The sequence below is a fragment of the Prunus mume genome, linkage group LG2 (assembly GCF_029339155.1).
Source record: "Prunus mume cultivar Tortuosa linkage group LG2, ASM2933915v1, whole genome shotgun sequence".
In the NCBI taxonomy this organism is placed as follows: Eukaryota; Viridiplantae; Streptophyta; class Magnoliopsida; order Rosales; family Rosaceae; genus Prunus; species Prunus mume.
In genome coordinates, this window is record NC_142699.1 from 36,525,183 (window position 1) to 36,538,180 (window position 12,998).

Here is a 12,998-nt window from a genome sequence, read left to right on the forward strand (position 1 = left end):
GATGAAAAATTTGTTGTAGGAGAGTAGCATTCATTGCTTCGTTTACATGTTCCTCAGCAACGAACAAACCATTTGTCACCTTTCAGAAATTTGAGAGAGCAATGTAAGAAGCAATTGGCATTTTCTTGATGAATGGGTAGCTAGGGCTTGGCTTGGGGTTTGATTTTGAATTGTGCTATGTTAGCCTCCACCTACCCATACTTTCTTCTTAAATAGGGCAAAATGCTCTTGGTCTCAACAGGTATTTCTCACCTCCACCTCAACCACATGGCTTCGTGTTTTTTCTTAAGATGGTCAACTTTTGTACAAAGGTCATAAGAAGTCAAATGTGGTAAAGGGCCAATGGACAATTAAAGAAGATAGATACAAAACTTTATTTCCAATACATCAATATGGCTACATTTTGGCTAGTTTTATATGATCCTAAGCTTTAAGCGGCAACCTACAGTACCTAAGCCTTAAGCGGCAGGCTACAAATCCTACTTTTATTTCTGTTATAATGGGTGAAAGGATCTGACCCAAATTCCACTTTGAAATCCAGGCCGAACCCTATTTATAACTGACACCTAGTGGGTGTGGGTCACAAATGACCAAAATGCCCTGAAAAATAATAATACAAACTCAAGGGCTCTGACTTGTCGCTTCTATCCGGGCCGCAACCTATAACTAATTATCTGCTCATCCCATAACAAGATTTAGATAACTCCTTTCGGTTCGGACTTGTTTACTGTAAACCTAGCGCTAGGGCTGGCGTTTCTAAAATATATGGAACTCCGTTTTACGATCCATCAACTATTATACGATGCTGGAATTACCTGAGTCAACATACCTGAACATGACTACGATCCAACGGCTCAAACATGCTGAACCCGGAAATCACACACTAGGCGAGATCCATTCGGGGTCCAAACGTTATCCGAATTAAGATCCGTGAAATCTTACACGCTCGTGGGACTAAGGGATTATTCTGGGACTGATTGTGGTCCTCACTCTGCTGCCCACGCACCGCCACACGCGCCGGCAGACGTGGTGCCTAAAGCAATAACTAGGCCTGGCAATGGGTCGTGTCGTGTCAAGATTTTAAACAGGTCAGAAATGGTCAACCCGAACACGACCCGTTTAATAAATGGGTCAGAAATTGTCAACCCGAACACGACCCGTTTATAAACGGGTTGACACGACCCAACCCATGTAACCCGCCACCTGTTCAATTTTTTTTATAACTAAATCAATAATTTTAACAGTTTGATAAAACTTCCCCAAATACAACCTAAGTAAATAATTAAATACAAATACATATTCATCAGTTCAAGTTCAACTCCAAATTGAATAGACAAGTTCAAGTTCAACTCCAAATTGAACAGAAAAGTTCAAACTAAGTTACAAAAGTGAAATAATTACAACACAAAATACAAATACATATTCATCAGTTCAAGTTCAACTCCAAATTGAATAGAAAAGTTCAAGTTCAACTCCAAATTGAACAGAAAAGTTCAAATCAAGTTACAAGAGTGAAATAATTACAACACAAAATACAAATAAAAACCAACTGAATAATAATCAATCTTCATCTTTCATTCAACCACATCAACTCTGTCCACCAACAGGATCAGATTAGAGCCCTCTGCAGAATCTGTAGCATTTATTTCCATCTTGCTAATATCCTCAGTCAATTCTTCTAGGTTGGGTGCTAAAGTACAATTGTCTACAAATCAAATATTAAGGATTAAGCTGATGTTGAAAAGAAATAGATACCAGAAATAAGAATTCAAGTTTGAGCAAATATACCTTCGCCAAATATCCAATCACGCGTACAAACTGGTGCCTCAACATTTTCAGGCTTAAGAGCACTACGATATTGATCAAGCACTCTACCACCAACACTAAATGCTGACTCAGATGCAACTGTGGATATTGGAATAGACAATAAATCACGTGCCAAAATTGATAGTTCAGGATATCGAAATTGGTTCACTTTCCAAAAATCAAGAACATTCAACTTTGTCTTCCTATCAATTTTGGGCTCATCCAAATACAATTGTAACTGAGTCTTTTGGGCAGAAGTGGTAAACTCTTCACTTTCAAAGTTATCAAATTCCTATAAATAAATAAAAAATTATAACATTAATATGAGCACAAACAGTCAAATGTATATTAAACTTTTATGTATTCCTATAAAAATAAATAGTTATTTACCTTCATAACATCCAAGCATTCTTTAGAAACCATGTCATCAACATGAGAACGAGCACCATTTGAGGCACTTGAAGTACCAGAAACAGATTCAGAAGAAGAATATATCCGAAAATATAAATCAAAGAGAGAAAACAACATATCACGAACTTTAGTCATTTCTTCGGAGTTGTGACCATACAACCTTTTATAACAAAATTCCACAAACTGAATTTTGTATCTAGGATCCAATATTACAGCAACTGCAAGGATCAAACTATACTCTTTCCAATACTTATCGAACTTTTCCATCATTTGAGTTGCCATAGATTTCATGAAACTATCTGAATCAACCTTTGCCTTTCTCAAAGTATCTTCTACCACAAAAACTTGAGGAAAATACAGATTTGCTGTTGGGTATTTAGTTCCAGAAAATAAACAAGTCACATCATAAAACACCTTAAGAAACTTGCTAAGTTTTTCCAATTTTCCCCACTCATCTTGAGAAAGAGAATGTTTGTAATTAGAATCACTCAACTATAAATGCAGAAACGCACGTTGATAATAAAGTGCACTGTCAATCATAAGAAAGGTGGAGTTCCATCTAATGGGTACATCTTGACGCAATCCCTTTTTACATTCTAAAGAAACTTGTGCAGCACAATCTAGGAATTTTTGTTTCCTCCCTTGTGAACCTCTAACATACTTAATGCTTTCCCTAATTTTCCCCACAGAATCATCAATGTGTTTCAACCCATCTTGCACTATTAAGTTAAGAATGTGAGCACAACATCGAATATGAAAAAACTTTCCATTCATTAATAATGCATCGTTTAATTTAAGTTGCCCCTTCAACATCTCAACAAAAGTATCATTTGAAGATGCATTGTCTAAAGTCATTGAAAAAAGTTTCTTTTCCACCCCCCAATTAGTCAATAACCTATAGATTTTCTCACACAATGCAACACCAGTATGAGGAGGAGGCATAAAACTAAAATTCAATATTCTTTTCTGCAATTTCCAATTAACATCAATAAAATGGACAGTGAGACAAAGATAACCATTTGTGGTTATAGACGTCCATAAATCAGATGTCAAACAAACTCTTCCAGGAACTGAACCCAAAATTTCCTTAAGCTTAGCTTTTTCTCTATTATAAAGACTCAACACATCAGCCTTTGCAGTATTACGAGATACCAATTTAATATCAGCACAAACATAATTAAACAGTTGCCTAATTCCAGCATACTCAACAAACTGAAAGGGTAGGTCATGCATGATAATTGCCATCACTAATAATTCATGAAACTTCATAGGATCGAACTTGGAAGACCTTGTTAAGATAGCCCCATCAGATTTAGATAATAATAAATGGCCTAAATCACGAGTATCAGTTTTCACACAAGATTCAATATGACGCTTCAAATTCCCAGTACCATATCTACTATCACACAAATATTTTTGACCACATTTCATACACTTTGCTCTTTGCTCATTATTTTCATCTATAGGAAGAATTTCAAATTGAGTCCATACCGCTGATGTGAGTTTTCTACGCCGCTTACCAGTCTGAGTTACAACTGCATTGTTGTTGTTTGATGGATCTGAATCAACCACATTGTTTCTAACTTCTCCAACTCCAACTCCACCTTCAGCACTTTCGGATACACCTTCAAAAGTATCCATTCCACCTATATGAAACATAATAATTTCATATTAAAAAAATAATTATCAAGCAGAATTTGTGCAACAAAACAACAACGAATTTAACCAAAAAAACACTTACAAAATTATAAATTCCAACACCTCCAACTCCAATCGAACCTGAAATGAAATAAAAAAGTTCAATACCATAAATAAATTAGAAATAGAACAACAAAACAACACTATTAATCTTGATGCTATTGTCTGCCAGTACATTATTGATAGGTTTCGCTGCCTTTATTTCACCACTATCATCACATTCACAATCTGATATTATAATAATTAGTTTCTCTTTAACAACCCAAAAACAAAATTTAGAAAACCACCAATCTAAGATTCTAAGACAACCCAAACAACATAATCAGAAACCAATAGAATAAACGAAAAGTGGAAAAGGAATTCCGTCAAATGCAAACTAAGCACAGGAAAAAAAGCCAACCTTTGAATTTGATCTGGGTATCAAGACCAACCCTCTTGTTATTTGTTGAGAGGTAAACGAGAGAGAGTCGAGAGGTAGACGGAGATGAGACCAAAGCAGACGGAGTAAAGAGATGAGGCTTGGATTGGACTTAGAGAGGAGAAAACTGGTTTGGTGAGCACTGAGCAAACTAAGGCTAGGCGGCTGTGTGAAAAGGTCGTTTGTATTGTATCAGAGCGTATGAGTGAGAGGCTAGGGTTATGAACTTATGAATATATATACAACATTTTTTTTTGGAGGGTATAAGTATTCTGCTAGGGTTTTAGTCTTTTAGAGTTTGCAAATAAAACGGGTTAATGGGTTCGATGCGGGTTGACACGACCCGTGACACGACCCGTTTAATAAACGGGTTAGATAAGTATTATAGCGGGTTAGCGGGTTGACCCGAAATTCACCCGTTTATTAAACGGGTCAGAACGGGTTGACCCGAAATTGACCTGTTTTTTTATCGTGCGGGTTGAACCCGCTAATTTCTCGTGACGGGTTTCGAGTCGTGTATCGGGTCGTGTCCGAAATTGCCACCCCTAGCGATAACGCTTCACCAGAAAATCTCCAAGTCATGGCTCAAAACTCCTACCCTAGGTGTAACACCTTAATTGGAGCCACTTTTGTACTTGGACCTACCCCAAAAACTGCCTGGAAGTGGCCGGAATCTCAACCTGAAATCCGACCAAACTTTATATCCAAGATCGAGTTAACTACGCTAGAAATTTCTGAAATCCTACCCAACCAGTAGCTAGGGCTCGAGAAATAGATAAGTTTCCATGCCTGGATCACCGAAAATGGTGGTCGGATGATGTAGAACGAGCTGACGAAAGTTTACGAAAAACTGCCCAACACCGCTTGTTTCTTGGCTGTTTCCGGCGACTACGACAGTGGATCAAGGCGACAAAGAACTGGGGCTGGAAGAGGGAAGTGTGGTGGTTCTAACGGTACTGGTCTTGCTTGAATTGGTCCTCGGAGTTGAGAGAAATCACCTCTGGAAGTCTTCTGATCGAGCCTCCCCCCCCCAACCGCGGAAATGCAGAAATTCTAGGTTTAAAACTAACTAAACTTCGATATATGTATGGTTATGCCACCGAACTTCTTTTGATCACCATTTCTTTGTTACAACTCCGATTTGAGTCCACTACGTGTCTATGTACTCTTTTCGACGTGCTCTACGCAACGGTACAATTGAAATCCCCAAATTCCTTCATGAATAAAAAGGTAACTTTTAAACCATTTAAAATATTCTATGGGTATAATGGTCTTTTACTAGAATAAATTAATAATTAACTAATAATTTAGGATCGGGTTGTTACAATGGGAGCCCAACTAAAGCCAAAAACTGCCCTAAGTACTTAAGCCTTAAGTCGCGCCCTATAGTCCTACTTTTATTTCTATTTTTTTTTTCTCTTCTCATTCTTTCTCCTCTTACTCGTGGTAATCAACTGGATTCACAACCACCATCTTCAGTTTCATTTTCCATACTTATTCCTTGATATGGTTCAACTCCAAAGCATCTTTGATCTTCTTGTTTTATTTGTCAAACGAAATGGTGTGACTCACCCTGTCTGCCATTTTACTTTCTTGGCAAGTTGGAGGAGTGTGTAAGTCCTTTTCATATTTGCTGAAAAATTTGTTGTAGGAGAGAGTAGCGTTCATTGCTTCATTTACATGTTCCCTAGCAACCAACAAACCATTTGTTACCCTTCTGACATTTGAGAGAGCAACGTAAGAAGCAAATGACATTTTCTTAGTGAATGGGTAGCTAAAGCTTGGCTTAGGGAGAGTTTTGTGTGCTTTGATTTTGAATTGTGCTATGTTTGCCTCCACCTACCCACACTATATCATTAAATAGAGCAAAATACTCTTGGTCTTAATAGGTAGCTGCCACCTCCACCTCAACCACATGGCTTTATGTTTCTCCTTAAGATGATCCACTTTTGTACAAAGGTCATAAGAAGTTAAATGTGGTAAAGGGCCAATGGACAATTAAAGAAGATAGGTACAAAACTTTAATTGCAATACATGAATATGGCTACATTTTGGCTAGTTTTATATGATCCTAAGCTTTAAGCGGCAGCCTATATTACCTTAGCCTTAAACGGCAGCCTACATTCCTACTTTTATTTCTATTTTTTTTTCTTATCTTCTCATTGTTTCTCTTCTTACTCGTGGCAATCAGCTGGATTCACAGCCACTATCTTCAGTTTCATTTTCCATACTTCTTCCTTGACATGGTTCAACTCCAAAGCATTTTTGATCTTTTATTTATTTATTTATCAAACGAAATGGCGTGACTCACAGACCTTGTCTGCCATTTTACTTTTTTGGCAAGTTGGAGGAGTGTGTAGGAGAAGTCTTCTTCAGATTTGATGAAAAATTTGTTATAGGAGAGAGTAGTGCTCATTGCTACATTTACATGTTCCTCAGCGACCAACAAACCATTTGTTACCTTTCTGAAATTTGAGAGAGCAACGTAAGAAACAATTGGCATTTTCTTGGTGAATGGGTAGCTAAAGCTTGACTTAAAGGAGAGTTTTGCATGCTTTGATTTTGAATTGTGCTATGTTTGCCTCCACCCACCCATACTCTATCCTTAAATAAAGCAAATACTCTTGATCTCAATAGGTAGCTACCACCTCCACCTTAACCACATGGCTTTATGTTTCTCTTTAAGATGGTCCACTTTTGTACAAAGGCCATAAAAAGTAAAATATGATAAAGGGCCAATAGATAATTAAAGAAGATAGGTACAAAATTTTAATTGCAATACATCAATATGACTATATTTTAGCTAGTTTTATATGATCCTAAGCTTTAAGCGGTGGCTTACAGTACCTAAGTCTTAAGCGGTGGCCTATAGTCCTACTTTTATTTTTATTATAATGGGAGCCCAACTAGAGCCAGAAACTGCCCTAAGTACTTAAGCTTTAAGCGGCCTACAGTCCTACTTTTAGTTCTATTTTTTTCTTATCTTCTCCTTCTTCCTCCTCTAACTCGTGGTAATCAGCTGGATTCACAGCCACCATTTTCAGTTTCATTTTCCATACTTCTTCCTTGATATGGTTTAACTCCAAAACATAAGCAAGTTGGAGGAGTGTGTAGAAGAAGTCATCTTCATATTTGATGAAAAATTTGTTGTAAGAGAGAGTAGCGTTCATTGCTTCATTTACATATTCTTCAACAACCAACAAACCATTTGTTACCTTTCTGAAATTTGATGTCACATCTTGGGATCGGCTCTGCTATAGCACGATATTGTCCGCTTCGAGCCCCCCTCTCTGCCCTCACAGTTTTGTTTCTGGGAACTCATGAGTTTCCCAATGGGTTACCCATCCTGAGATTGCTCTAGCCCCAACTTGCTTAACTTCGGAGTTTCTATGACTCCGAAACCAGTGAGCTCCCAAAAGGTCTCGTGCTAAATGGAGACGGGTATGTACATATAAGACACATCACCCCCTCTTTGTTGGTCGATGTGGGATGTTACATTTGAGAGAGCAACGTAAGAAGCAATTGACATTTTCTTGGTGAATAGGTTAGGTAGGGCTTGGCTTAGGAGAGGGTTTTGCTTGATTTGATTTTGAATTGTGCTATGTTTGCCTCCACCCACCCACACTCTCTCCTTGAATAGAGCAAAATGCTCTTGGTCTTAATAGGTAGCTACCACCTCCACCTCAACCACATGACTTTATGTTTCTCCTTAAGATGGTCCACTTTTGTACAAAGGTTATAAGAAGTTAAATGTGGTAAAGGGCCAATGGACAATTAAAGAAGATATGTATAAAACTTTAATTACAATACATCAATATGGCTACATTTTGGCTAGTTTTATATGATCCTAAGCTTTAAGGGGCAGCCTATAGTACCTAAGCTTTAACCGGTGACTTACAGTACTACTTTTATTTTTATTATAATTGAAGCCAAGCTAGAGCCAGAAACTGCCCTAATACTTAAGCCTTAAGTTGCGGCCTGCAGTCGTACTTTTATTTCTATCTTTTTCTTTTCTTCTCATTCTTCCTCCTCTTTCTTGTGGTAATAAGCTGGATTCACAACTACTATCTTCAGTTTCATTTTCCATACTTCTTCCTTGACATGGTTCAACTCCAAAGTGTTGGAATTTTAAAAAGGTTTTAAAATTTTAACCATTTTTTATTTAAAGGGAAATTTGCATAAATACCACCTAAACTTTTAGGGTTCTTTGTGGTTACCACCTAAACTTTTAATTTTTACTATTAACCACCTAAACTTTATAGGTGTTGCAATGTACCGCCTACGTCTAACTCTAACTCTGTTAAACTTTCTGTTAAGTTTAAGGGCATTTCGGTCAATTTCTTATAATTATAAAATTGCAATTTGTTAAAACGAACATAATCATGTTATAAAATAAATAACAATTATAAATAAATAAAAAAGGAAAAAAAAAACCTAACCTCACTATCCTACAACTTCCCCCCACCCCTTCCAACACCAACTATGCCGCACTGCCTAATGGCCCCATCCCCCACCCTCTGCAATGTCTTAATACACCCTAATTCATCTCTCTCTCTCTCTCTCTCTCTCTCTCTCTCTCTCTCTAAGAAGAAGAAGAAGAAGAAGAAGAAGAATATTTAATATATGATCGTCTGCAATATTTATTTATGAAACAACATCTCCTACTCCTATAGCCATATTGCAAATACACTCAATTCTTGTTGAAGGTTATCATATGCCAAACAATATATCTGTCTTTTGATCACTCAATTCTTCAACAACCTACCCCAAAAGCTTTTTGATTCAGGGGAGGGAGAGAGATATATAAAGTAGGGTGTATGCAGAGGGTGGGGGAGGGAGCTACTCAGTAGTGGTGAATAATTGGTGTTGGAAGATGCATAAATAAAAAATATATTTATCATTCTATTACTTTTAGAAATTTTAAGTTTTTTAGTTATAGTAAATTTACAAAAATACCCTTAAATTTAAAGGAGAGTTAGCACTAGGTGGTATATTGCAACACTATGTAAAGTTTAGGTGGTTAATAATAAAAATTAAAAGTTTAGGTGATAATTTTGCATATGCCTAAAAGTTCATGTGTCATTTATGCAAATTTCCCTTATTTAAAACTTTTGGCTATTTTATTTTATTTATTGTGAGGGTTATAAATATTTAATTTTTAGATTTTATTTTTATATTGAATGCCTTAATTTTCTAGTTGAATGTGGTGAACGTTACATGTTATTGGTTGCCTACAAAAAGCCACTCCTCCTTCACATTTGTGCAACTACAATACACCATCAGAATATCACATACTCTAATCACCACCACAAACTAATTCTCTTTTTTGTACAAGGGGTCGTATCTTGGAGTCTTGTAGACCGTCAGTATCTACACGTAGGGAGGCCACAAAGGCTTTAAGACAGCGTCTTTGACATGCTTCACTGTACCAAACTCACCTTCTTATTTATTAATTATTTTGCTTTAGTATTCTTTATTCCTTTCCTCCAATGAGATAGTGACACATGCTGAATCAACCCAAGCTCCCATGTTAAGGCTCAGTTTCTCCATTGATGTAGCTAATGAAAGTTGGTTAGCAGCATACTTTACTCTTTTTTGAACATGATTCAATATAGGACAGTCTGAGAAAGCAACACTTATCCAAATGCTCCCATATTTGGAGATGTTATACTAGATATCAGGGAAAACAACTCTCATGAAGAAGTCAAATTCATTTGAGAGAGGCAAGCAAGTCGAATTGCTCTCTCGAACACACTGATTGTCATGAGCGACATCCCTTTGAGCAGGTTTGATTGTTTAGCACTATGAGAATGATACACTGATCGGATTGCTCCCATATTTGGATAAGTTGTTGTACACATTTGAAGGAACAATTACCATGAAGAAGTCAACTTCATTTGACTAGAGGAAAGGCCCTATCAAACAAAATTTATCGGATTGACCATCACTAGATTTCCCTTGAACCATCTTCAATGTTTATTATCCGTTCGAAGATGTTATACTTATCCCATTGCTCTCAAATTTGGACACGATGTAGTAGGCATCTGTAGGAACATCTTCTATGAAGAAAGAAAACTCCATTGGACACTTTAAATCCTTGTCGTACACAATATATCTGACTGCAGCTGATTGATACTGAAATGACTCTTGCAATTTGGGCCAAAAATTGACACACCCAGTAAAATTAGGCCCAGAATAAAGCTGCAAAAAATCAAAGAAAGATGGAAGCCCAAAACTGTAAGAGCCTAGCCCAAAGCTCATCAGAGCAAACAAGGCTAATCTGGGCCTCACAGCCCAATATAATAGGAAGAGGGAGCCCAGAAATAGGAACAATCCCACGTGACATCTCTGGGATAAAGAAAAGTCAGCAATGGCAACTGTCATAGAAGAAGTGATTGAAGGGTTCATGACATCAAGTTGATTATGAAAAAACTGAAGATCAAATCCCTCTTACATATATATATATATGTATATTCAGAGATTTTTCTTCTGTCTTTACAGAGAAGGTAATTCTCCCAAGGAGATAAGCAAGTTACAATCTCAGAAAAGGATAAGCATGAAAGCAGGGAGCTGTCCAGAAAAGAAGTCAAACTAACCATCACGGGTAAAATCTCACAAGGGGCAGTTGAAATTGGGAAAGAGATTAGGTTCCTTTTCAAGAAAATCAGGGAAGTGATTGCCTATTTGAGAGCCTATCTGCTAAAACTGAAGAAATCCTATTTTCTTTCTTTCCATTAAAAAAAAAAAAGGGGGAGATATCTTTGCCGCCTAATAAATAAACAGAATCACCCTACTCCAGAAAAACAGTTTACTATAAATACAAGAAGGAGTGAACAGGGTAGAAACACACAAAAAAACTCATCACCCAATCAAACAAAGATCCTGCACAAGAAAACCGTCAAAGGACAAGTTCAAAATCAACCAACAAGCCCACTTGAATTTCAAGTGAAACCAGCTCCAAATCAGAATCCACAAAATCCAGATTTAAGAAACAAGTCATTCAAAACGAGATTTCTCTCGTTACAAATTTGGTTCAGCAAACCAAAATAGGCAGGGTTTGAGTCTCCTCCAAGTATGGAAAACCTCAACAAAATTCACAGGCGCTCTAGCCCATCAAGCCCTAAAAATACACTCCGCCTGCAGATTGAGAAAATTGCGAGTTCGCCCACTCAAAAGCTTCATAAAGCATGAGGTACATCAAAGCTCGCCAGAATCAGCCTTTGGTATCGATTTACAAGTTGAAGCCTAGCAGCCAAGGTTGTCAACGGTCCATCCAAGCGTCCCAGTCCCAAATCTCGAATCCAAATCACTGTAACCTTCTATCTCGACAGAAATAAAGTCCCTACTGTGCCTTCATCTTCCTCTAGTATAAGTATTCACTGTTATATTCTTGTAAAAGGCGTTCCGCCTAAAGAACAATTTAAATCCCATCAAACCATTCTGGCCAAGGCAACCTCTTTATACTGAGATAAATTGTTAAAGTCCTCACCAGTCTGAGGCAGGAAAAGAACTTACTTGAGAGATATTCCTCACCCAAATTCACAATCGTTTGTTTGCAGAAATCAGTAACTTGGGACGCAAGTTATCCATTCCAAACCAAGTCTGCTAGAAATTTTGCTAGCAGTGGCACGCTCGCACACCAAAGAAAGCTGACTTGTTGACCAGTTTATGGTTCTCAAGGCAGTGGGGAACTTTGCCCTTCCATCATAGGAGTAAACCAAGAACGGGTGAACATGCACATGTTGCAATATTTGTTCGTTGGAGGATGCAATACTTGTTCAATTGCTTCCAAATATAGATACGTGACAGTAGACACTCAAGTGAACAACTTTTAAGAAGAAAGAAACTTCAATTGAGCAATGGAAATTCCCTGTCGGGCACAATTCATATGACTTCAGTTATGCTTAGCCATGGGTTTGGCTATATTCTTGTTCAAAGAGCAATATCTCCTATTCTAAGACAAAATTCTATTTTTGGTCAAAACAGTACCATATATGGATTGATAGGTGGAATCCAATAGTCCAAATTCGATAATCAGATTTGAATTTGGATTGAGGTATATCCAATTCGAATCTAATCCGTTTACAAGCCTAATTAAGGTTTGCTTGACAATGAAAGCGTTTTGAATATATGAATTCTTGAATTGATATTTATTTATATTTACTAAAATAATGAATTGATATTTATGTCAATTAAAAAATAAAATAAACAAGAATGTATTTATCTTGCTTATTTTATAAGAGCATCTCCAACCAATATGTGAAAAATAACACATCAACCCATTATAATTTCCCTCTTTTAAAACTTTATGCGTCATATGAGTCCCATTTGCTTTGAAAACTATAATAAAATAAGATGATATTTGGCATTTTAGATGGAGTTAAATTTTTCCCAAAGTATCAAATTGCCACACAAGCCATCAAATTCAAATTTAACATTTTGCATTTGACATCTCCCTTGGAGATGCTCTAAATTTCATAATTTATCTTTCTTTTTTACGTGTGTAGTTGTTAGTTAAATGTATATATTATTTTATGGTAAGCAATCGAGCACATTATTTTTTTGTTGAAATGAAGCACATTATTTTATGGTAAGTAATTGAGCACATTTATTTCTAACCTGAAAAAATCCAGTACATTTTATCTGCGAGCTTGGTTATTACCAT